Below are 23,574 nucleotides of genomic sequence, written 5' to 3' on the forward strand. Positions count from 1 at the left end.
TTGTTGCTATGAACACAATGTCTCATGTGATCCTGCAGCCCCCAACGAAATACATATTCTTGTCCACAATTTGCAAATGAGAAGACTGAAGATAAGGTACAGGCTTAAAAAGTAGTTTAAGCCCTCTGAGTTTCAGTCTACCCATTGTGGGAAATGGGGAATGCTGATACTACCTCGTTGTATACCATCAGAATTAAGTGCAGTAATATTCAACCACAGAGTAGGCATCCAAGAATGGTGGCTATTTTTAATTAGGATTTTTACCACTTATAAAGATGAGAGACCAGGTGGATGATGATTTTTTTCAAAAACACCGTTCTACTGGGTAACCAGAAACAACCAGCTTTGCAAGCCACCGCAAAATCCCCTGGAACATTCCATAAGCAAGGGAATGGCATCTATGTCATACTTGCATTAGACACCACCACCGTTTGCATGCCTTGGCATGTGTGTGAGACTGCAGATCATCCAAGGGACCTTGGAATCCTGCTGTAGCTTTTCTGTGGTCTCTTGGTGTGCAGAGTAAGCAATAGGCAGGTTATCAAGGCATTAGAGGGAAAACCAAGGCAGGTCTGGGCTTGGGCCTTAGGAGGTGGGTGTCTGCAGGCATAGGGGAAGGCAGGAAGCCTGGAAATGGAGCTTAGGTGGCTTAAGTGGGAGCCTGGAGTTACATTTGCTTCCTGGGATGTGGGAGCTGAAGGCATGAGGAGGTTGCCAATCTGTACCCTGTTTTCTTCTGGGACCCTGAGGGCAGAGTCACTGGGGTGCTGAGAGTGCTCCAGGCAGGGAGGGGAGATGGCTGTGACTCAGAGGGCTCAGGGAGGATTTGGAAGGTTCTCAGAAGACTGGGCGGCTCCCCATGCTCCTAGTCACTAACCACATGGCTTCAGGTCTGAAAATCTTCCCCAGTGCATCAATTTCCTTGTATTGAGGAAATAGAAGGAATACGATTGGACTCCCACCTCCAACTGAGTTTTAGAGCATAGATTTATGGCTGTTTTATTGAACAGTTCTTTGTGGGTTGAGGTCAGACCCCTTTGGACTAATCTTGATACCTGACCATGCAAATATAGACACAGCAATCCTCTCCAATGGGTGTTATAGTGGAGAAGTGGGGCAGTAGCAGAAGGGGAAGTTGAGACCCCTGCTTGTTCCCCTCCAAAACTATAGAGCTAAGTTCTAAGTTCTCCCAGCTACAAAGCACAAACATCTTTGGTTCCTGCCTTTTCCCAGTCATTTCTAAATCCTGGAGTTTAACCTCCATTACCTGTTTTCTTTTTTTTAATTTTGAGATGGCATCTTGCTCTGTAGCCCAGGCTGGAGTGCAGTGGCCCGGTCTTGGTTCACTGCAACCTCCGCTTCCTGGGTTCAAGCAATTCTCCTGCATTAGCCTCCCAAGTAGCTAGAATTACAGGTGCATGCCAGCATGCACTGCTAACTTTTGTTATTTTTAGTAGAGATGGGGTTTCACCATGTTGGCCAGGCTTGTTTTGAACTCCTGACCTCAACTGATCTGCCTGCCTCTGCCTCTGCCTCCCAAAGTGCTGGGATTACAGGCATAAGCCACCATGCCTGGCCATCCATTACCTCTTAATTTCTCCCCCCACTTTTTTTTTTCTGTTGCCTGTGCCTTAACCCTCTTATCTGGATCCTGGAATAGTCTCTTTACTGATATTCACGACCTCAGTCTTCTTCCCTTCTCCACTCCAGGCCTCCTTCACTGCCAAATTCACTGTCCAGGGCCAGTTCCAAGCACTTATTTCCTTCCTACGTAATCCTTCAATAGGTCCTCGCTGTCCATGAACTCTCATCCAAATTCCTACTTTAGCATTTCCCCAAATGTTTTAGTTTTTTAAATCTTCCTCCCCACCCGTTGCCCTCCTACCTAAGTTCTATGTTTAGTGTTCCTGTACTTTCCTCCCACCTCATGCTGTTCCATCACCTTGGAATGCCTTCTTCTACATTTTCATCTCCAGAAATTCCTCCCAGCCAAACTCCCATGGAACTTCCTCCTTGAACCTTTTCCAGTCCTACAACCAACCAGATGTGAGCTTTCTTTCTCACTCCCCCAAATTTTCATAAAACTCCAATTTCTTTTATTGTTCTTACCATATTTTGAGCAATAGTGATTTGGGCACATTTCTCGTTTCTTCTAACTGAGGCCAGGCAGAGGCAATGTCTTACTCAACTTTGTGCCCCTTCCAAAACTTAGCACAGCACCTTGTGCACAGAAGGTACTTAAAGTTTATTATGGAAAGAAGTTGGAAGCTCTCCACTATACTGACATATGCAGCTATTATGGCCTGAGTATATTTTTGGTATTAGTGGGTTATGAAATATTTTAGGGGTTTGATGGTTTATAATCCAAGACAAATATGGTCTTTTTCAGAGTATTTCGCTCCAAGTTGTGTACAAAGAAAACTTTCTAAATAAAGGAATTCCCCAGGAGTGAGGCAATGGTACAGCAGGGTCAAAGAGGGAAAATGGCAAAAGGGTTAGTCAGGATTAGACACTTCTCTATGAGTTTGAACATCACTGGATAGTTCAGAGCTAAGGGTTTGCATAGGTATACAATATATCTCTCTCTGTTTTTAGTTGCATTGGAACAAACTAACTCCATAATAATTTTATTCAAAATCATTTTGATTGCCCTGGAGAAAATACATTTCTTTTGATGGGTAGTTTTAAATGCTGACTTTCCAGAAGAAAATAAAAGCTTTCATTGTCTTCAGACATAATAAATGGTCAACATGAAAGATGTTTTTCGGATGTTTCAAATTTTAAGGAACTTCCTTGGATTTACTTCTGCATCTTTGGCCACTTAGTCTGTGTCTCCTTTTCAGTCTACCTTGGTCCATCATTAAATACTACAATTCTGAAAGCTTCTGTTCTGGCTCTTTTTCTTTCTCCCTCTAGCTTTGCTTTGGATGTGATTGCATCCACCCCCCAGCTTCAATGATCACTTGTGTGCAAAGGACTCATAAACGTTTTCTTCCAGCTCTTTCAGCTGTAGACTCACAAATTCCGCTGCTCATATCTGTAAAGGACAAGATAGCAAATATTTTAGCCTTGGTGGACCATATGGTCTCTGTCTCAGCTGTCCAAACCTTGCTGTTATTGCACGGAAGGAGCCTTAGGCAATCTGTAAATGAACAGGCAAAGCTGTTCTAATGCTGCTTTTTTTGTTTGTTTTTACAAAATCAAGTGGTCATGGGCCAGATTTGGTCTGCAGGCCACAGTTTGCCAACCCCTGCCTTAAAAGCATCCACATTCAACATGTTTAAAACTAAACTCTTGATTGTCTCTCTAAGCCTGGGCCTCAAGTGTGGCTTCTGTTCTGCCCAGTGAAGGCCACCTGTCATAGGTCAGGTTCTCCCTGAAGCTGGCCATGGACTTTGGGTTTAGGAGCAGGTGATTTATTATGAAGGCGCTCCCTGGAGAAACTAGTAAGAAAGTGAGGACGGGGGAGGAAGAAGCCAGACAAAGAAGTCCTAGTCTTGGTCTGACCCTTTGGGGAGCTATTAGGCTTGTTATACCTGAAAGTTTGTCCTGCATTGAAGCAAAGGAGCTGAGCCTTTGTACTCTGATATGGTTTGGCTCTGCGTCCCCACCCAAGTCTCATCTCGAATTGCAATCCCCACATGTCAACAAAGGGACAAGGTCAAGGTGACTGGATCACGGCGGGGGAGGGGCTTCCCCCATGCTGTTCTCATGATAGTGAGTGAGTTCTCAAGAGAGCTGATGGTTTTAGTGTGGCACTGCCTTGTTCTTGCGCTCACTCCCTCCTGCCACCTTGTGAAGAAGGTACCTGCTTCTCCTTCACCTCCCGCCATGATTGTAAGTTTCCTGAGGCTCCCCAGGCATGCGGAACTGTGAGTCAGTTAAACCTCTTTTCTTACACATTACTCAGTCTTGGGTATTTCTTTATAGCAGTGCAAAAATGGACTAATACATACTCTTACTCTGGTCAATCAGTCATTGGCTATGACTGTTCTTGGGGAAAGAGAGAACAGGGGGAGTGTCTGAGTTTACTGAGGCTGCCATAACACATGACCACAAACTCAATCATTTAAAATAAAAGAAATGGCCAGACGCGGTGGCTCATGCCTGTTATCCCAGCACTTTGGGAGGCTGAGGTGGGCGGATCACAAGGTCGGGAGATCGAGACCACCCTGACTAACACGGTTAAACCCTGTCTCTACTAAAAATACAAAAATTAGCTGGGCGTGGTGACTGGTGTCTGTAGTCCCAGCTGCTCGGAAGGCTGAGGCAGGAGAATGACGTGAACCCGGGAGGTGGAGCTTGCAGTGAGTGGAGATTGCGCCACTGCACTCCAGCCTGGGTGACGGAGTGAGACTCCATCTCTAAAAATAAAAAATAAATAAATAAATAAATAAATAAAATAAAAGAAACTTACTGTGTTATACTTCTGGAGGCCAGAAGTCCACAATCAAGGTATTTTCAGGACTTTATGCTTTCTGAAGACTCTGGGGGAGTTTCACTCTCTAGGGGAGAATCCATTCCTTGTTTCTCTTAGCTTATGGTGGTTCCAGACATCCCTTGGCTTGTGGCCGCGTCATGCTAATCTCTGCCTCTGTGGTGACCTTGTTTCCTCCTCTTCTGTTTATTCTTTCCTCTCCTATAAGGATTCTTGTGCAAGCATTGAGGACCTACCCAGATAATCCAGGATTATCTCTTCATCTCAAGATTCTTAACTGAATCATATGTGCAAAGGCCCTTTTTCCATATAAGGTTACATTCAAAGGTTCCAGGGATTTGACATGGAAATCTTTTGGGTAGGGGTGGGAGCAGGGGTGGGGAGTTTCTAACAGAATAAAACTCCCAAGCACTTCTAGATCTTTCTAAGGGTGAGGTCAGTGTCTTAGCCACCAGCCACAAAGCATACAGAAGCTACCTGCAGCTGAGTCAGAATTCCAGGAGTTATCCTTGAAATTTCTCTCTCCCTTCCCCAAATGTCCCCTGCATCACCAAACTGTGTAGACGTTATCTCCTTTAATAGCTCTTGATCTGTCCACCCCTCATCTCTACCACCATCACTCTAGCCTGTCACCTGGACTTTTCCAATAGTCTTCTAACTGGAAGTTTCATCGGGACTGTCTTTGATCAGCACTCCTAACTGTAACCAGAATGACTGCTTTTTCAAAATGCAAATCTAATCCTTTAGCCTCCTGCTCAGAAGCACTCAATGTCTCTTTATTGATGTTAAATAAAAACAAGCTTCCTTAGGCCTGCACTGGCCAATATGCAACAGCTACTAGCCACATGTGACGAATTACATTTAAACTAATAAAAATTAAAGTTGCACCAGCCACACCCACCACATTTTAATTGCTAAGTAGCCACATGTAACTAGTGGCTACCCTTTTGCACAGCACAGACGATAAAACATTTTCATCATTGTGAAAAGTTCTATTGGACTCAGTGGTCTAGGTTCATGTTCTTCTACCCCAGCTACAAAGGCAATGATCTATCCACCATGGGTGCTTGGAATAGCTATTTCCTTGGCGTGGGGCACACTTTCCTCATCTTTGCCTCCTTACATCCTTCTCATTTGTCTACCAGCTCAGGCCTTCATTCCTTGGAAGTCTGCATTGGCCTCCAGACAGGTCCCACATCTCTGTTTCTGTGTTTCATTGCACAGTATCTCTCTCCTTTATCCATGCTGCCCTTACAGTTTCACATTTGCTTGTGTTCATCCACCCCAGATACCACAAAGGTAGAGTCTATTTCTGTTTCTGCTTAACCCTTCAATCCTTAGCATCCTGAGCACATAACGGATGCTCAATAAATATATATATACATATTGAGACTGAGTCTTGCTTTGTCGCCCAGGCTGGAGTGTAGTGGCGTGATTTCAGCTCACTGCCACCCCCATCTCCCAGGTTCAAGCGATTCTCCTGCCTCAGTCTCCCAGGTAGCTGGGATTACAGGCGTCTGCCACCACACCTGGCTAATTTTTGTATTTTCAGTAGAGACAGGGTTTCACCATGTTTGTCAGGCTGGTCTTGAACGCCTGACCTCAAGTAATCTGCCCGCCTCAGCCTCCCAAAGTGCTGGGATTACAGGCGTGAGCCACCACACCTGGTCAACAGATGCTCAATAAATATTAGTTGGATGAATTAATGTGCTCCTTATCTCACACCTAGTGGATGATAGCTTTAGGAGAACTACCTTCTGTATTTTTCTGGAAAGACAGCTAATGGGAACCACAAGCTTACTCAAGCCCAGTATAAGAGAAGTTGATCTGCATGCTCTCTGGATATGATATGTTTGCTATAATGTTAAAATTTCCAGAAATCCTACCTCCCATTCTTCCTTCTTTCCAACTCTGTCATCTCTTAAATTTCCTGGGGCTTTCCTGAGTTAGGATGAACTGAAATGCTAACGAGAAATAACTTCTGTCCTTTCTGCTGAAATAACTAGTCTCCCTTTGGCATCTGGCCACAAATTCTGCTCCAAAAGCAGAGATGCCAAGTCTTCTCAAGTATAGCTATTTAAATTGCATGCCACAGAGTTTATAATTTGCTAAATTCACTGGTTACTAAGCTTTTATGAGAAATGGCACTCTTTCTGTTTTGAGAGCTCACACTGAGGTCTCCTGGGGAGGAATTTGGTGATAATCCATTAAGTATTTTCTAATTATTTGAACCCCTGCACATTTCCTAGAGCTGTTCATTTCTGAGCAACATTCCTGTGTCAGATGGAGAGGTATGATGGGGTCCCCCCAGTCCCATCACTTGGGTTAGGATGGTTGACCTGCAGAGGTTTATGAAGCCCTGGTCATTGGGGCCTAGGATCCCAAACAGTGAGAGGAAAATGAGAATGGGGTTGTCAGGCACTCAGGAAAAATCTCTTTGTTGGAAACTGAATTAGTGCTCATTGTGCTATACCATCAGAAGAGAAATGGAACAACAGCGAAAGGGCTGGAGCCACATATTTTCTTATCAATTAAGCTCCAAGTTTCCTGAGGGCAAGGAACTGCCCTGGATTTCATTTGCATCCTCCTCAGTATTTGAAGGAGCACTCAGAAGTGCTATGCACACAGTAAATATTCTATAAATAACTGATTATTAGATGCTTGAACACGCTTCCTGCTGCCAAAGCTCCATCATACTCCAAAAGACTAGTATCAAAACTTGGGGAAGAAAACCCCTTGAACACAGGAAGTGCACTTGAATCCTATCCATGGAGTTCTTAAAGTTGGTCTCACTCATTTAAAACATTTTCGAGAGCACTCTGTCACACAGACAATTAGAAAAGCATTATAGTGAACTTCTATAGCACTTGGCTTTTAAATTAAATCTTGCATCTGTTTGATCCATATGTCTCTTTCAGTGTTCTTATCCTTGACGTGAGTCCTAGAAAGAACATTTTCTCAAGGTTCTTTTTTTTTTCCCCCATGGCTGTGATGAGTTTGGAAGAATCCTCCTTCATACTGTTCTATTTCTCCTGTGACATGAAGGATTCAGGTTTTGTGAGACCTGAAGTTAATATGATCTGGAGGGCCATCTTTAAGAAAAAGAGTACAAAATTATGAATACAAAACCAGGTATGAGAGTAACTGTTTATTAGAATGAAAATGAATCAACAAACTACTGGTGCCTTGAAGGCTTTTTTTCTGAGTTATCAAACTTGTGTGGAAATATATATGTGTGTGTGTGTGTGTATGTGTGTGTGTATATATACATATAATATATATAATGCAGCTGGGACTATAGGTGCATTCCACTACAACTGGCTATTTTTTGTATTTTTTTTTTTTTTTCTTTTTGTAGAGACAGGGTTTCTCCATGTTCCCCAGGCTGGTCTTGAACTCCTGGGCTCAAGCCATTCACTTGCCTTGGCCTCCCAAAGTACTGGGATTACAGGTGTGAGCCACAGTGCCCAGCTGTATGTAGAAATAGTTCTTGATTGTAACCTGGCTCCCTTCTCAACTCTACAGTACTCAGCATCCACAGGGGAAGTGAGGGGAAGTGGGCTGAGGCTTCATCAGCTTCATGGTAAATCTGCTTCTGACAGGCAATTGTGCAATTCACAATCCAGACGTATTTGTTGAGCACTTTCAGAGACATTAAGTCTGGGTCCTTATCCAGTGGACTTTCTTGATTCTTCTAACCAGTTTCTGAGTATGAGAACATCAGAGCAGTAACACTGAGTAGGAGTGATTGGGCCAAGAAGGGCATGGGATTTGGAAATGGCTTTTTGGTGTTCACTGTTGGAATGCGCTTCATTTCTGAAACCTCAGCACTGCGTTTGTACTGGCTGCCTGTGTTCATGATAGGATTATGCAGAACGATCAACTCTCCCCAAAATGCATCTTCAGCAGAACGAGCTGACTCATCATCAGAATTCTATGGGTTGTCATAAGCAGGCTGAAGAATTGTTTCTTTTTTCTTTTTTTAAAATTTGTTTATTTATTTTTTTGTTTTAAGAATTGTTGACTGACTTCTTCCCACTGCTCCATCTCATGGGCTCAAAAACATATTTCTCATTGCTTCCCTTTCTGTTCATCTGCCTCCTCGCCCATTTATCTCTGTGTCCTTGAGGCCAAGGGAAGTCCAACCAAACCTCCCAGGCAATGTGAGCGGGCTGGAGCTGCAGTGATCTGCTAGACCCCGGAGTGAGCTCCCAATTGCTTCGCATTTCCCCTCCCCAAAGAGAACTGCACCCACCCTTTGGAGGCTGTCCTTCCAGCCCTGAAAGAATATCTGCTTCAGCTAGCTCATGAATTAGAGCTTGATTTTTAAGGAGCAGGTGATAGGTGGCCATGCTGCTGTATCTGTAAATCAGAGTCACCATTAGTGATGGGTTTGTGAATCTAGAAAGGGGAAAGGGTGGGAGACACAGATCCCTCATCCCGAGTCCTGGCTCTGCCACTCACAGCTGTGTGACCTAGGGCAAATTATCTAACCTCTCTGTGCCTCACCTCATGTGAAAAGTCAGGATAATAAATGTACCCACCTTATAGAATTTTAGTGAGAATTAAATGAGTTAAAGTTTATGTCTCTTAGTCAATTTTTTGTTGCTTGTAACAAAATACCTGAAACTGAAACTGGGCAATTTATAAGAAATAACACTTCTCTCTCCTTTCCCTCCCTCCCTCCCTCCTTCCTTCCTTCCTTCCTTCCTTCCTTCCTTCCTTCTTTCCCTCCCTCTCTCCCTCCCTCCCTCCCTCCCTCCCTCCTTCCTTCCTTCCTTCTTTCCTTCCTTCCTTCCTTCCTTCCCTTCTTCTCTTCTTCCTTTCAGTGGAGTTTGGCTCTTGTCACCCAAGCTGGAGTGCAATGGTGTGATCTTGGCTCACTGCAACCTCTGCTTCCTGGGTTGAAGTGATTCTCCTGCCTCAGCCTCCCAAGTAGCTGGGAGTACAGGTGCCAGCCACCATGCCCAGTCCAGCTAATTTTTTTGGTATTTTTAGTAGATACAGAGTTTCACCATGTTGACCAGGCTGGTCTTGAACTTCTGACCTCAGGTGATCCACCTGCATCGGCCTCCCAAAGTGCTAGGATTACAGGCATGAGCCACCACACCTAGCCACATTTATTTCTTACAGTTTTAGAGGCTGGGAAGTCCAAGGTTGAGGGGCATATCTGATGAGAGCCTTCTTGTTGGTGGGAACTCTCTCTAGAGTTATTTTTTTTGGGGGGACAGGGTCTCACTCTGTCACTCAGGCTGGAGTGCAGTGGTGCTACCATGGCTCATTGCAGCCTCAACCTTCCAGGCCCAAGTGATCCTCCCACCTCAGCCTCCCAAGTAACGGGGACCACAGGCGTGTGGCACCATGCCCGGCTAATTTTTTTATTTTTGTAGAGACAGGGTCTCCCTATGTTGCCCAGGCTAGTCTCAAACTCCTAGGCTTAAGTGATCCTCTGGAGAGTTCTGAGGTGGCACAGGGCATCACATGGCGAGGGGGCTGAGTGTACTAGCTCTGGTTCCCTTTCCTCTTCTTGTAGTATCACGAGACCCGCTCCCATGATAACCTGTTAATCTATTAATCCATGGATCCATAAATGAGTTAATCCATTTGTGACAGTAGAGCCCTCATAACTCAATCACCTCTTAAGGACCCCGCTTCTCAATATTGCCACATTGGAGATTAAGTTTTAACATGAATTTTGGAGAAGACAAGCATTCAAACCATAGCATCATGTGAGTTATTGTTACTATGACTTCTGGGACTCTGTATTGGTAACTTGATCCTTCGCAAAGGGGAAGGAGCACTGTGAAGAATTGTTTCCAACTCCTGCTTAATTTCCCAGTTACCTGAATTCTGCTTACCAAGGCGAAGTCAAGAGCTCTATTTGGCATTCCCTAGGATGGTCCCTGGGGTAGGCTGAATAATGATGACTAAAGAGATCTGTGTCTTAATCTCTGGGACTTGTACATACCCTATGTGTCCAGATGGGCTGGCAGATATGAATAAAGTAAGAATCTTGAGATGATCCTGGCTTATTTGGCTGGGCCCTACATGTAATGACAAGAACCCTTAGAAAACAGGCACATAGAGAAGAAGACAGAGAAAAGAGGATGAGGTGATATGACCACAGAGGCAGAGACTGGCAATGAGGTGGCCACTAGTCAACAGGTACAATGATTACGTATCGATATGTTTTTAAAAAAGAAATTCCTGGAGTCACCAGAGGCTGAAAGAGATAAGAAATGGATTCTCCCCTAGAGCCTCAGGAGGGAACACAGCCTTGCATACATCTTGAGCTTAGACTTCTGGCCTCCAGAAATGTAAGAGAATACATTTATGTTGTTTTAGGCCACTCAGTTTGTGTGTTTTGGTGGCTTTTACATATATACAAGCAGGCCAGGCACGGTGGCTGATGCCTGTAATCCTAGCACTTTGAGAGGCCAAGGCAGGAGGATGGCTTGAGGCCAAGAGTTCAAGACCAACCTGGCCAACACAGAGAGACCATGTCTTCACTTTACATATATATACACACATACACACACACTATATATTATATATTGTATATATATTAGATATAAAATATATATATTATGTATTGTATATATATTAGATATAAAATATGTATATTATATATTGTATATATATTAGATATAAAATATGTATATTATATATTGTATATATATTAGATATAAAATATATATATTATACTATGTGTGTATATATACACACATACACACAATCAGCCATTGGCAGTTACAGCTGATGGAACCAATGGAAACCACCAGGCAGGGCGTGGTGTTTAGGCATTGCTGCTGTTTCTGAGAACCAGGTTTAAAGGGTGCCCCCTAAGAATGGCCTTTCCCTTGCCCAGGAGCTAACCTCGGGGAAGTGGATGGTGTTAGGCTGGAGAGAGGTTCTTGCTTCTTCATCTCATCCCGAATTCTGAAACTTGGCTGCATGCTGAGCCCTTTAAATAGGTCTGGCCAGCCAATGGGACTAGCTCCCATAAGAGCACAAAAGCCCAGTGCTCAGCCAGCTCCAAATTCGTGGTGCCATGGTCCTCTCTGGCTCTCTAGACCCTGCCCCCATACCTGCCTCAAGCACTCTTTGCTTTGATCCCCTGCACCCTTGCACGTAATAATTGTCACCATTTCTGGAGCCCTGGCTCTGTCCAGCACCTTTTATGAGGACTTCGCATGCACTGGCTCATGACACTTCACAGCAGCCCCGTAAGACAGGTCCATTCTTAGCCCATTTTACACATGAGGAAACTGACATAAGTCAGGAAACTGACTTGAGCTAGCTAGCTCAAGGTCACCTGCCTGGTGAGTGGCAGGCACAGTGCAGTGATTTGGACCTGGCCAACTGGCTTCCTAGGCCAAGCTTTTCATCATGACCCTATATGCTGACTGCATCATGGTCCATTTGGCACCTCTTGGCTCCTCATGCTGCCCTGAGCCCAAGGCTCCCTTTTGACTGTCCCAGCTCCCTCCCCAGGAAGAGAGAACTGTAAGTCCATAAATGCTGTGAAGGTGCTCAGTCTGGGCAGGGAGATCCTCGCTGTAGACATCTTTCAGATACCTGGTAGGGGGTATCACAGAAAATCTTAGTTACATGTAGTCAGGGACCTAGGGACAAAGCGACTTGCTTAACTGATGAGGCAATCTGAGAAAAAATTAGGAATCAAAATATGATTGTTTCAAATGGTTTTATCAAAGTGGCTAGACTTGCCCTGTTGACTTTGCTCAGCCCTGTTGATTTTGGATAGCCTAACAGATCTGAGTCAAAATGGCCCCAGACAGAGCTATCCGCCTACGGCAGGCCAGGAGGGACATTCCAGGAGCTGGGACTCTGGCTATAGTGAAAAATCTGCTTCTCTACCCTCACAACAACTTTCAGACTCCCTGGAGAAGAATGAAAGAATGATCCCTCATCTAAGAGTCCCCAGAGTCGATTCAGGGAACTAGCAGATGTCTTCTATCCGGGCCAAGTTTCCCAGATTTCTTGTTTTGGCTATAGAGCTAAGATCCAAAACATCTAGCTCCACACAAATAAACTTAGAGCTGCAAACGGTAACCACTCTGCGAGAGTGGCCATGTGCAGAAAGACAGTCAAGGCTTGCAGAAGTCCTGCCATGAAGTCTCCTGCTCAGAGGGCATCTCTTAAACCATTTCCTTACATAGCACACACCAGTTCCTCTCTATTTTGTACGGCACACGACACATTTTGGGAAACATGAAATATTAACGCTGGACTGCGGAGCTCCTCAACCTAATTGTGATGTGATGATTCACACAGCACAGCGGCCTTGCAGCTGCAGAATCTCCCTTTAGGCAGAACTGTTTCCTCCCTGCTGTAGACCAGCGGTTCGCCACTGGGGGAGATTTTACTCCTCAGGGGACATTTGGCAATGTTTGGAGACATATTTTGTTGTCATAGTTGGTGGGGAGAGTGCTGAGGGCTGTTCTAAACATTCTCCAATGCAAGGAACAGCTCTGCACGAGATAAAATTATCTGGCCCCAAATGTCAGTAATGCTGAGTTAGAAATCCTGGGCTAGAGCCATAGAATAATGAGCAAATAAAGCACTTAATCCTCTGATGATGGCCTGAAAATTGCTATGATGGATTTTGGACTCTGTGTAATTTAATATTTTCCATAGACAGCATAAAAGCGTTCCTCAGAGCCTCTCCACTCCTTCTGTAGCTTCTGCACAGCAAAATATTAAAAATGTTACTTAATTGTTTAAATAAAACCAATTTGAGTCAGGAAGCATTTAGTTGTCAGACTTCTACCAACCTAACAAGCGTATTGATAAAACACTAACACATGTTAGTTGCAAAAGATGCAATATTGATTCATTTAAATGTCATAATTGTGGTTCTTTTCAATCTTCCAACTGTGTAATCCTAAAATAAATAAATATATGTTTCACATACCACACACACACACACACACACACACACACACAAACACACACTCTATTAGCAAGTGACACTGGACAGACAGGTGTCCTCTCTTTCCTCTACCACTTTCCTGAAAGCAAAAAGAAGAAATGTGGCGTAAAGGCAATACTCTGAGCAATATCAAGACAAAGCAGGAGCTTTAAAAATCCACCCCTGGGTCCTCTAATAATCAAAGGTTTACCAGAATATATTTATTTTCAAAAGTGTCTGAATTCTGCCTTACTGCCTATCATACAGGCATGGGCATTTGAAAGGGAGCTGGATTTGAATGTTGAGGAATCTGCATGTAGGTGGGTACAATAGGGGGTTAGGCTGGGGCACATATTTTCATGGTTCATAAGCAAATTTCCTTGTGGTTCACTCAGATTAAATTCCTTCAAGTCCTTGGCCTGTGAGCTAGTGCTAATTTGCGTGGTATTATTTTTCCACCTGATCTGGAAACTGAGAGCATGATTGCAATGTTGGCCTCCTTTCCTCCTCAGCATATGATCAGTCACCCATGTGGGAGGATAATTTATTGAGATATTAACGTGTTTTTTGTTCTTCCGGAATTTTACCCACCCTTGTTCTCAGAAGATAGCTGGGCTTTTGTGTTCCTTGCCTCAGAGGGTGTTTAGGATCCAGGACCAAGCGGAAGTTTAGACAGGTAGCCAGGCTTCTTTAACTCCTTCCCCAGGGTTTTTTTTAAAAAAAAGTCTAGGCTCGGCTGGGCGCGGCGGCTAACGCCTGTAATCCCAGCACTTTGGGAGGCCAAGGAGGGCGGGTCACGAGGTCAAGACATCGAGACCATCCTGGTGAACATGGTGAAACCCCGTCTCTACTAAAAATACAAAAAAAAAAAAAAATTTGCTGGGCCTACTGGCGGGCGCCTGTAGTCCCAGCTACTCAGGAGGCTGAGGCAGCAGAATTGCTTGAACCCAGGAGGTGGAGGTTGCAATGAGCCGAGATCATGCCACTGCACTCCAGCCTGGTGACAGAGTGAGACTCTGTTTCAAAAAAAAAAAAAATAAAATAAAATAAAATCTAGGGTTTGTGAAGGCATCTGTTAGGCAGGGGGTTTTAACAGAGAATGTGAAAGTGCATGAAGAAGCGTGTCTGGCCTGTTTCTTGGAGGTGACCCAATGTGCTGGGGAACGGTTAGGTGTGTGCAGAGAAAGACTCATTTTAGGCACCAGAAACCCAGCCTCAGCCAATAATCCTGTGCTCGAACTTGATGCAGAACCAACAGTGCCACCCACCTGCACGAGACCAGGTGATGGAACATGGACTACGAGTCCCTGTCAAATGTTGTGCTCTGAGAAGCCCTAAGGACATTGAAACAACAGGAGGGGCTTGGGGTAAGGAGATCCTGTGATGACTCAGACTAAATTTCTAGCCAACCAAACAGAAAAGAGGGCCTAGAGTCTAAGGTGACTGGACTTTTGAGAAATAAAACAATGCTACGTTATTTTCACTTTTGAGTTTGTAGAGCAAAAATCCATCTGAATTCATTTACCTATTGAGTGAGAGTAGGGTAGGTTCTGCTAGAGTAACAACTTAATCCTGAAATCTGAGTGGCTTATCAAAACAAGAGCTTATCTCTCACTCTTGCTACTTGTCTCATGAAGGTCAGTAGGGATTCTGCTCCACACATTGACTCAAGGATCCAGCTTGATGAACACACCAAGATCCCAACAAATGGTCTTCACAGTCATCAGGGCAAGAAAAGAGAGGAATGGGAAGATGAAGTGCCAGCTCTCCAGTGCTTTGGCAGGAAGCGACGCAGGTCACATCAACTGATAACCCACTGGCCAGGACTAGTCGCATGACCCCATCTAACTGCTGGGGGCTGGAACATACGGGAGAACAAGTGGACTTTGGTGAACAGTAAATGCCTCTGCCACAGCCTCTTGGTACTTATCGAGCATAGGATGTGTCATTTGATTTAATACTATTAATAATCTGCATTTGCATAAATCTCATTATAAAGGCATTTTAGGTTCTTTCCATTTATTATCTTATTCTCCTCTCCTCAAGCTCTTAAAGAAATTAAGGTCCACAAAGTGGAAGTAACAACATAATAAGTGGAAAGGAGGACTAAAAGCCAGGGTTGTGACCTGAGCTTTTTCTGCTCTTCACATTGGCTGCAGAGAAAAGAAACGAATACTTTGTCAAGAATTTAATTTGAATTTCCTTGGAGCCTTGTTAAAGATCATGCTGGTGGTGGGTGGGGAGAGACACAGAACCTAATTAACTGTTTGCTGTTGAGAAAGCAATGACTGTACCAAGATTTTGCTGAGATTTTTGCGAAATGGGCTGGTTTCCCGACACAAACTCATTCCCTTCTCGTTAAAATACAATTGCTTCCTCTTCTGGGAGCTGGTTTTATGCTATGTTGCAATGGACCCCTTGTTTCCACTCCAGCTAACTGGGTCCTTAACCTCATCCTGACCTCATAGACCCACAGCCCTGGCTCAGCACTTGAGTGAAACCTGCCCAGAGAGGGGCTTGGGGCTTCTGAGCTGGAGTGGCCCTGAACTGGAGGGGACTTGAATGAGAAGGGGCATATCATGGATTGTCCCCGGGTGGAAACCACGTGGACTTCTGCCCTGGTGAGCAAAAATCAGACTCGAGAGGAACCAGTGTCCCAAAATGGGCCTGCAGTGTGAATGAGGAAAATAGCTAACTACCTCTTACGTGGCACTCACACGGGGCCAGGCAGTTTTAAGCACTGTGCCCTTTTAACTCATTTAACCCCCACAGAAACTCCTTATAAGGTCAGTATTATTATTATCACCGCCATTGTAAACATATGGGAACCAGATATAGGCAGCACAAATGACACCTCCAAGGTGGCACTGCTAGTACGAGGCAGCGTTGCAATGGGACCCGAGTATGACATCCGAATATGATTTTATCCCCCTGATTAGGAAAACCAAAAAACTTTATTATAAAAATTTTAAAAAATGGTGCATAAGGATGGATGAGTAGGATAATTTTTAAAACGTCTGATGCTTATTGCCAACTTGCCCTCCAGAAAGGCAAAGCAACGTACACTCCCAGAGCAGGGGACTGGGAGTAATTCGGCCTCCATAATCGCTGGGCCCTGATGCAAAGGGGTGTACTGTGACAACACTGCCCGCTAAGCCTCCCGGACACAAATCTCATCTCAAATTTGTTTCCAGGACCCGGGCTCAGGCATGAAATAAAGTTAAACTCAGTGTTGAGTTTCAGCTCTGGAGTTGAAAAGGTATCTCTGAAATGCAGTTTCTTCCTTTCTTTCTCTTTTTGAGACAGAGTCTCGCTCTGTTGCCCAGGCTGGAGTTCAGTGGCATGATCTCGGCTCACAGCAGCCTCTGCCCCCCGGGGTTTAAGTGATTCTCCTGCCTCAGCCTCCTGAGTAGCTGGGACTACAGGCGCGCACCACCATGCCTGGCTAATTTTTGTATTTTAAGTAGAGACGGGGTTTCACCATGCTGGCCAGGATAGTCTCGATCTCCTGACCTCGCGATCTGCCTGCCTTGGCCTCCCAAAGTGCTGGGATTACAGGCATGAGCCACCGTGCCCAGCCAAAGCCCAGTTTCTTGTGTAACCTACCCTGTCTGAGCTACTTTCTTCATCTGAGAATGAGGATAAGGACTGTACCTACTTACGGAGTTGTTGCAGGGACTAAATGTGTGGTGTGTGAAGTGGTCAGCACCGTGCTTAACATAGAATAAGTGCTGCACAAGTGTCACCTGCCATCGAAGTCTCACCGAGTCACCAGAGGCACGGTTTGAAGGGAAGGTCTCCAGGGAGCAGAGATTAGCCTGTTTAACTAGTTTAGTAAATGCTTTAGTAAAAGAAAAAGAGTTGTTCCTAGAATCAGCAGAATTCCTGTCATTTCAAGGAAAGTCATTGAGAAACATGGGCTCAGCAGTTTGCACTGAGAAGGGTGTGTATGTAGGAGGGGAAGGGGGGCAGAGTTTCCAAAATAAGTAGATTGGTTGTGTTCTGTGTTTTCTTCCCATTTGCAAGCATTAGGGAATTGAAGTCGAAGTGACGGAGGAGAGATCGATGTGTGTGTTTTGTCTCTCTAGAAGCATGAGAGACAGCTAAGTCAAGCGAGGGCGATGGCTGGGCTGGAAGCACTGGTGCCTTTCCCTGGCAACGGGAGGCCACAAAAGCCATTCCTTCCTCCTCATCAACCCAAACATCAAACATAAATGGATAAGGCTGCGTATTGATGAGTATCAGATAAGCTGTAAGGAGGAATATTAAAGCATAATCAACTAGCAGTGGTCCTTTATCTGCTTGATGATCAGTGCTGTAGGGAACCAGGCACCCTGCTCAGTGCATTCTGTACATGATGTGACTCCATCTTCCCAGCCACCTCTTGGGGTCCACATTACATCCCACTTTATAGAACAGGAAACTGAGGCTTGGAGGAAATGAGCCTTGGCCCTAATAGCACTTATGTGGAAAAGCCAGGATATTTTCTTTCTTTCTTTTTTTTTTTTTTTTTTTGAGACAGAGTCTCACTCTGTAGCCCAGGCTGGATGGAGTGTAGTGGCATGACCTAGGCTCACTGCAACCTCCGTCTCCCGGGTCCCCGTTCAAGCAATTCTCCTACCTCAGCCTCCTGAGTAGCTGGGATTACAGGCACACACCACCAGGCCCAGCTGATTTTTAAAAATTTTTAGGAGAGACAGAGTTTCACCGTGTTGGCCAGGCTGGTCTTGAACTCCTGACCTCGTGATCCGCCCACCTCAGCCTCCCAAAGTGCTGGGATTAGAGCCAGGATTTAAACCCAGAGTTGCCTGACTGCCAAGTTTCTCTTAGCCATTCATTTACCAAACATTTATTGAGTGCCTACCATATACAAACAGCATTTTAGATACCTGGGTTACAACAATGAAGACACAAAGAAGCCTCCATCTTTCTATTAGTTTTCTGTTGGGGCCCTAACAAATTACCACAAACTTAGTGGCTTAAATAACAAAAAATGTATTATCTCAGTTCTGGAGTCTGAGAGTTTGGAACCAAGGTATCAATAGGACTGTGCTCCTTCTGGGGACTCTAGGGGAAAGCCCCTTCTTTGCTGCTTCTGCCTTCTGGTGGCTATTGGTGTTCCTCAGCCTGTGACCACCTCATTCAACTCTCGGCCTTCGTGGTCACATTGCCTCCTCCTCTTCTGTCTGTGTCTAATCTCCTGCCTTCCTTGTATAAGGACACTTGACATGGAACTTAGGAGTCACTGGGTAAGTCAGAATGATCTCCTCATCTCAAGAGTCTTAATTATATCTGTAAAGACCTGTTTTTTAACCATATAAGATGATAGTCGGCCGGGTGCGGTGGCTCACACCTGTAATTCCAGCACTTTGGGAGGCCAAGGCAGGTGGATCATGAGGTCAGGAGATCGAGACCATCCTGGCTAACATGGTGAAACCCCATCTCTACTAAAAAATACAAAAAATTAGCCGGGCGTGGTGGCAGGCACCTATAGTCCCAGCTACTTGAGAGGCTGAGGCAGGAGAATGGTGTGAACCAGGAGGTGGAGATCGTGCCACTACACACCAGCCTGGGCGACAGAGTGAGACTCCATTTTAGAAAAAAAAAAGATGATAGTCACAGGTTCTGGGGATTAGAACATGAATATCATTTGGGGAGCCATTATTTGGCCTACCTCAAGGGCCATCCTAAGGAATGTAAAATAGAGCCACCACTCAAACCAATCCAACCCTTGAAGAGTTTAAGATCTGGCCGGGCGCGGTGGCTCACGCCTGTATTCTCAGCACTTTGGGAGGCTGAGGCGGGTGGATCACTTGAGGCCAGGAGTTTGAGACTAGCGTGACCAACATGGTGAAACCCTGCCTCTACTAAAAATAGAAAAATTAGCCGGGCATGGTGGCGCATCCCAGCTACTTGGGAGGCTGAGGCAGGAGAATCGCTTGAACTCAGGAGGTGGAGGTTGCAGTGAGCCAAGATCGTGCCACTGCACTCCAGACTGGGAGGCAGAGTGAGACTCCATCTCAAAAAAACAAAAACCAAGAAACAAAAAGCTTAAGATCTAATGAGGCTATACACTAAGCAAATCAATACACAAAAAGGCTTTAAGTGGCGTTAAGAGCCCAGCTGAAAATAAAACAGCGCTTGGTAAGGACAACATCTGGGACCCCTGTGGGTCAGCAGGACAGGAAATTTCTCTCTGAGTGGGCAGTTTTGAAAGCAGACCCAAAGGACAAGAAGAAGCCTGCTGATCATCTTCACATCTTCAGTAGGGCCTGAGCATTCTGGTTCATCAGCTTGTTAATTTGTACCTTAATGAGTAAATAATGCTTTTGGATGAGTTGGGCATAGCATCTCCTGCCAGGAGAGTGAGGAAGAAGCATTTTCTTATATGCAAATAAAATGGCTTTAATATCATAAACTGCAAGCAGCCTTAACAGACCACTGTCTTCACAACTGCCAAAAAGAGCTGCTGCAGAGCAACTGCTATAAATCCTAGCTCATCATATTTGGCTGACCTCCCTTGCCTTTTAATGATTTTATAGCTAATAACAGAATAGGATGTCGTCTCATTCAGTTATCTGGGGTGTACATTTTGCAATGATGTAAACCCAGAGAGGCCACTGGTAAGTTATGCTGATTAAGTTAAGCATTCAATGATTGCTTTATTGATGTTTTTTAATACCTAAGGTAGGCATTTGGTTACAGTCTCTTGGAATATTTTCCAGCCAAACATTTTGCAGCCACATTCCATGGCATGTGGCTTTGAGGTATTGATTACCCGCTGGCTCGCCTGTCACAGCAGATTCAAAGGTATGTGTGAGGGGAATCTAGGCTGGCCCTTAGACCTGTGGCTTTCCTGTAGCCAGAGGTCAGCGGCTTTGAGTTCACTTGCCTATCCTGTTTGACTCCACGATCTCAGAAGGAGTCTTTTGTTCCTACCTCCAAGTTCAGTTAATTGGCAAGTCTATTTCTCTGTACTGAATGACAACCCTGAAAACCTGCACTTGAGGTGTTTCTGAAAGTTTTATCCTAAATGCACTGCCACTCGATGTCAATGAAAAGCCCTGCTAAAAAAAAATCCAGGTTCGTGGAGGGCTGCCCATAGAACATGCCTGCTGCCCTTTCTTCTGGAGCCTCTGCAATTTAAATTCTCTTCTGAGATGAGACAAGAAAGCAGGCTTGATCACCATGACTGCGAATGGGTGGGGTGGTGCCTGGGACATGATTTTGGAATTTGCAGTGGGGCACGGTGCTAGCGGAAGGACTCATTAAGAGCCATCACTGGGTAATTCCCCTATGGATGTGATGGAAAATGCTAGCCCTGACACCACACAGTGTCCTCTCTTGGAGGAGGTGAGGTGAGAAGGACAAGTATTTCTCTGCCTAGTCACTACCAGGAATTACTGTGCCCTTCTTGGGTCACTGGCTACTTTTTACCTTATAGACATGGTTGGTGGCTCCTCACCACCAAGCAGAGCTGACGCTGTGGTAGGAAGGTTCTCATGGCAAGTGTTCTGAGAAGTTCCTCACTCTTGGCCCCACTGGTCTTGTGTATTCTTCTTTTTCCTTGGACACCCTTTCCTAACTATTTTATATTGTGATATATCAGAATTATTTTATGATTTATCTAAAAGGTTAACTCTTGGATATAGATATAGGTATAGATAATCTACTAGGTAATCTTTTATCTAAAAGATCAATTTTTTTTACAAGAGTGAAAATAAAATGGTAATTGCATAGCCTTTGTATTTGTCATGGAATATGATTCAAGTGGGCTGAATGGTCCCCCAAAAGATAATCCCTGGAACCTGTGAATGTGACTTTACTTGGAAAAAGAGTGCAGATTTAACTAAATTAAGGATCTTGAGCTGAGATCATCTTGGATCATTTAGGTGGACCTGATAGCCAGTGGCAAGTGTTCTTATAGGAAAAAGACCCACATAAAAGAGGAGAAGACACAGACAGACAAAGACAGAAGAGGAGGAGGCAACATGATCATGGAGGCGGAGATGGGAGTGATGCATCCAGAAGCCAGTGAAAGCTAGCAGCCACTGGAGGTTGGAAGAGGCAAAGAACCGATTCTCCTCTCAAGTCTGGATGGTGTGCTGCTCTTCTGGCACCTTCATTTCAGATTTCTATCCTCTAGAACTGTAAATACTACATTTCTGTTGTTTTAGGCCACCCACAGTGGCTTAAACAGTGACAATTTGTTACAGCAGCCCAAACAAATATAATCACCAAATTCCCTTTCAGACCTTGCTCAGGCAATGCTAAGAGATCTGATGGTTCAAAACTTGACTTCCAACTTTCTTTTTTTTCCTTTTGAGAAAGAATCTCATTCTGTCATCCAGGCTGGAATGCAGTGGTGTGATCTCATTCACTGCAGAATCAGGGGTTAAATAAGTGGTTCTTGTTTTAAGTCACTAAGTATTGTGATGGTTTGTTATACAGCAAAAGCTAACAGTACACAGTGCCTAAAAGATACTCTCTTAGGTTCAAGTGGTAGAAGCACTGTCAAAGTCATGGAAAGGAGTTATCAAAGACCAATACCATGTTCTTACTAGTGATAATATTTTGGAGTTAGGGGCAAGGGGAGCAGGAGGCTTGGGTTTGGGCACATCAATTTTGGAGACAGGAAGAAAGTGTACTCTATTTTCAAATATTGCAAATCAGTGGTTTAAAAAAAACTTCTAGAAGTGGCAGCTTCTTTTCAAAAGAAATATTATACAGAACCCCCAAAGTATAAAACAGACAGAGTGTGTGATATAAATCTAACTTATGTGGTCAAATATATAAAATTATTTAAAAAATTAATCAATGAGAACAAGAAGGATAATAGGATTACTAATGCAAGCATTCAAAATTGGATGTAAGGGGAGACAGGAATAATCTTTTTATATTTTATTTATTTATTTTTTTGAGACAGAGTCTTGCTCTGTCACCCAGGCTGGAGTGCAGTGGCGCGACCTCGGCTCACTGCAAGCTCCACCTCCCAGGTTCACGCCATGGAGACGGGAATAATCTTATTTTAGCACCTAATCTATTTCTATATATTATTTTGGTAGCAGGGTATTGAAAATTCTGATAAACATCTGTAAGTAGTTGCAGCAGGAGACGGCTTTTAACAGCTCACTTTGCAATCTCAGGATACTCCTCAATTAAACAGAGATGAGAGGAGAAGCCATCTGTCAGTACAGTTACTGGAGGCAGGATCATAATGACGCATAACACAATTGGATGTAGGTTTTCTTAAATTATATAAAGATTACCTTAAAGTGTATTTTTTCAAAGTGAAAATTTAATCAATTATCTGCAGAAACTGTGAAGCACCTCCCAGAAGTTCATGAAGCACACTTGGAAAATTGTCTGATATTTCATTAGGGTAGACTTTGAAGAGGAAATTCGGAAGATGTGCAAAGCTTGGAAAACAGAGTTGCAAGGGGGCCTCAGGGGCCACAGACTCCCCCTCTTCCTTTCAAAAGCAGGAACTGAGGCCTGGGGAAGAAAACGCTTTTCTCATGACGTACACACAGGTATTTTCACTCCCAGTTGAGATCTTTTTTCAGGAGAAAGAGACATGAACCCGTGAAAGAGCTGGGTCCCCATCAATTTCTTTTTTATGCTCTCACAAAAAGACTAAAGCCGCTTTAAAAGAGTGCCCAAATAAAGATTCCTATTTCCTTGGGAAGATTTTAATAGATGGTATAAAAAGTCTGCACATGTGAATTTATGATTGAATTTGCTTTTTAAAAGTCCTATTAAAACCTTAGAGCAGCAGCCATAGGAGTCAGTGACTGTAGCAGACACAAGTTGAGAAACTTTCTGGTATCATGTTAGTTACTACAGTCCCTCCACCACCCTATCAGTCTGCATTTCCAGCTTGGTTTGGGGAAACTGCTCTTCCCTACTCTGAGCCACGTGTTTCCAATGACTCCGCCTCCCTGGCGTCAGTGATTGGTTGGAGGGTGGGCATCAGCCTCCATCTGGGCCAACTGTAGCCCTCTGAAGCCTGGCTGTATTCCCAGACCTGGCCAAAGAGCATCTTTGCCCAGGATCTTTCTTTCTGGAAATTGGAGAAACCTTCTCTCTCTAGTTCCAAGGCTTTGGGGACTTGCGCCACAGGAAGGGATGAAGATAAGCAGATAAACTATGGAAAGAGAGAGTAGGGACAAAGACACAGAGTCCAAGGACTTTTTTTTTTGAG

General features: G+C 44.3%; 1 protein-coding gene across 2 annotated transcripts in view; it reads right to left on the reverse strand.

Moving 5' to 3' along the window:
* FAM20A (FAM20A, golgi associated secretory pathway pseudokinase) overlaps window positions 1-23,574 on the reverse strand; it is a 61,399-nt gene that overhangs the window by 27,901 nt on the left and 9,924 nt on the right. Inside the window, exon 2 of one of the 2 annotated variants that reach the window (XM_025362110.1) lies at window positions 22,640-22,865. The exons of the other annotated variant lie outside the window; for it this stretch is intronic. The gene's annotated coding sequence lies outside the window, so the exon portion shown is untranslated. The remainder of the gene's footprint in view (window positions 1-22,639; window positions 22,866-23,574) is intronic. 2 annotated transcript variants of the gene reach the window in all.

The sequence above is a fragment of the Theropithecus gelada genome, chromosome 16 (genome assembly GCF_003255815.1).
Source record: "Theropithecus gelada isolate Dixy chromosome 16, Tgel_1.0, whole genome shotgun sequence".
Taxonomy (NCBI): domain Eukaryota; kingdom Metazoa; phylum Chordata; class Mammalia; order Primates; family Cercopithecidae; genus Theropithecus; species Theropithecus gelada.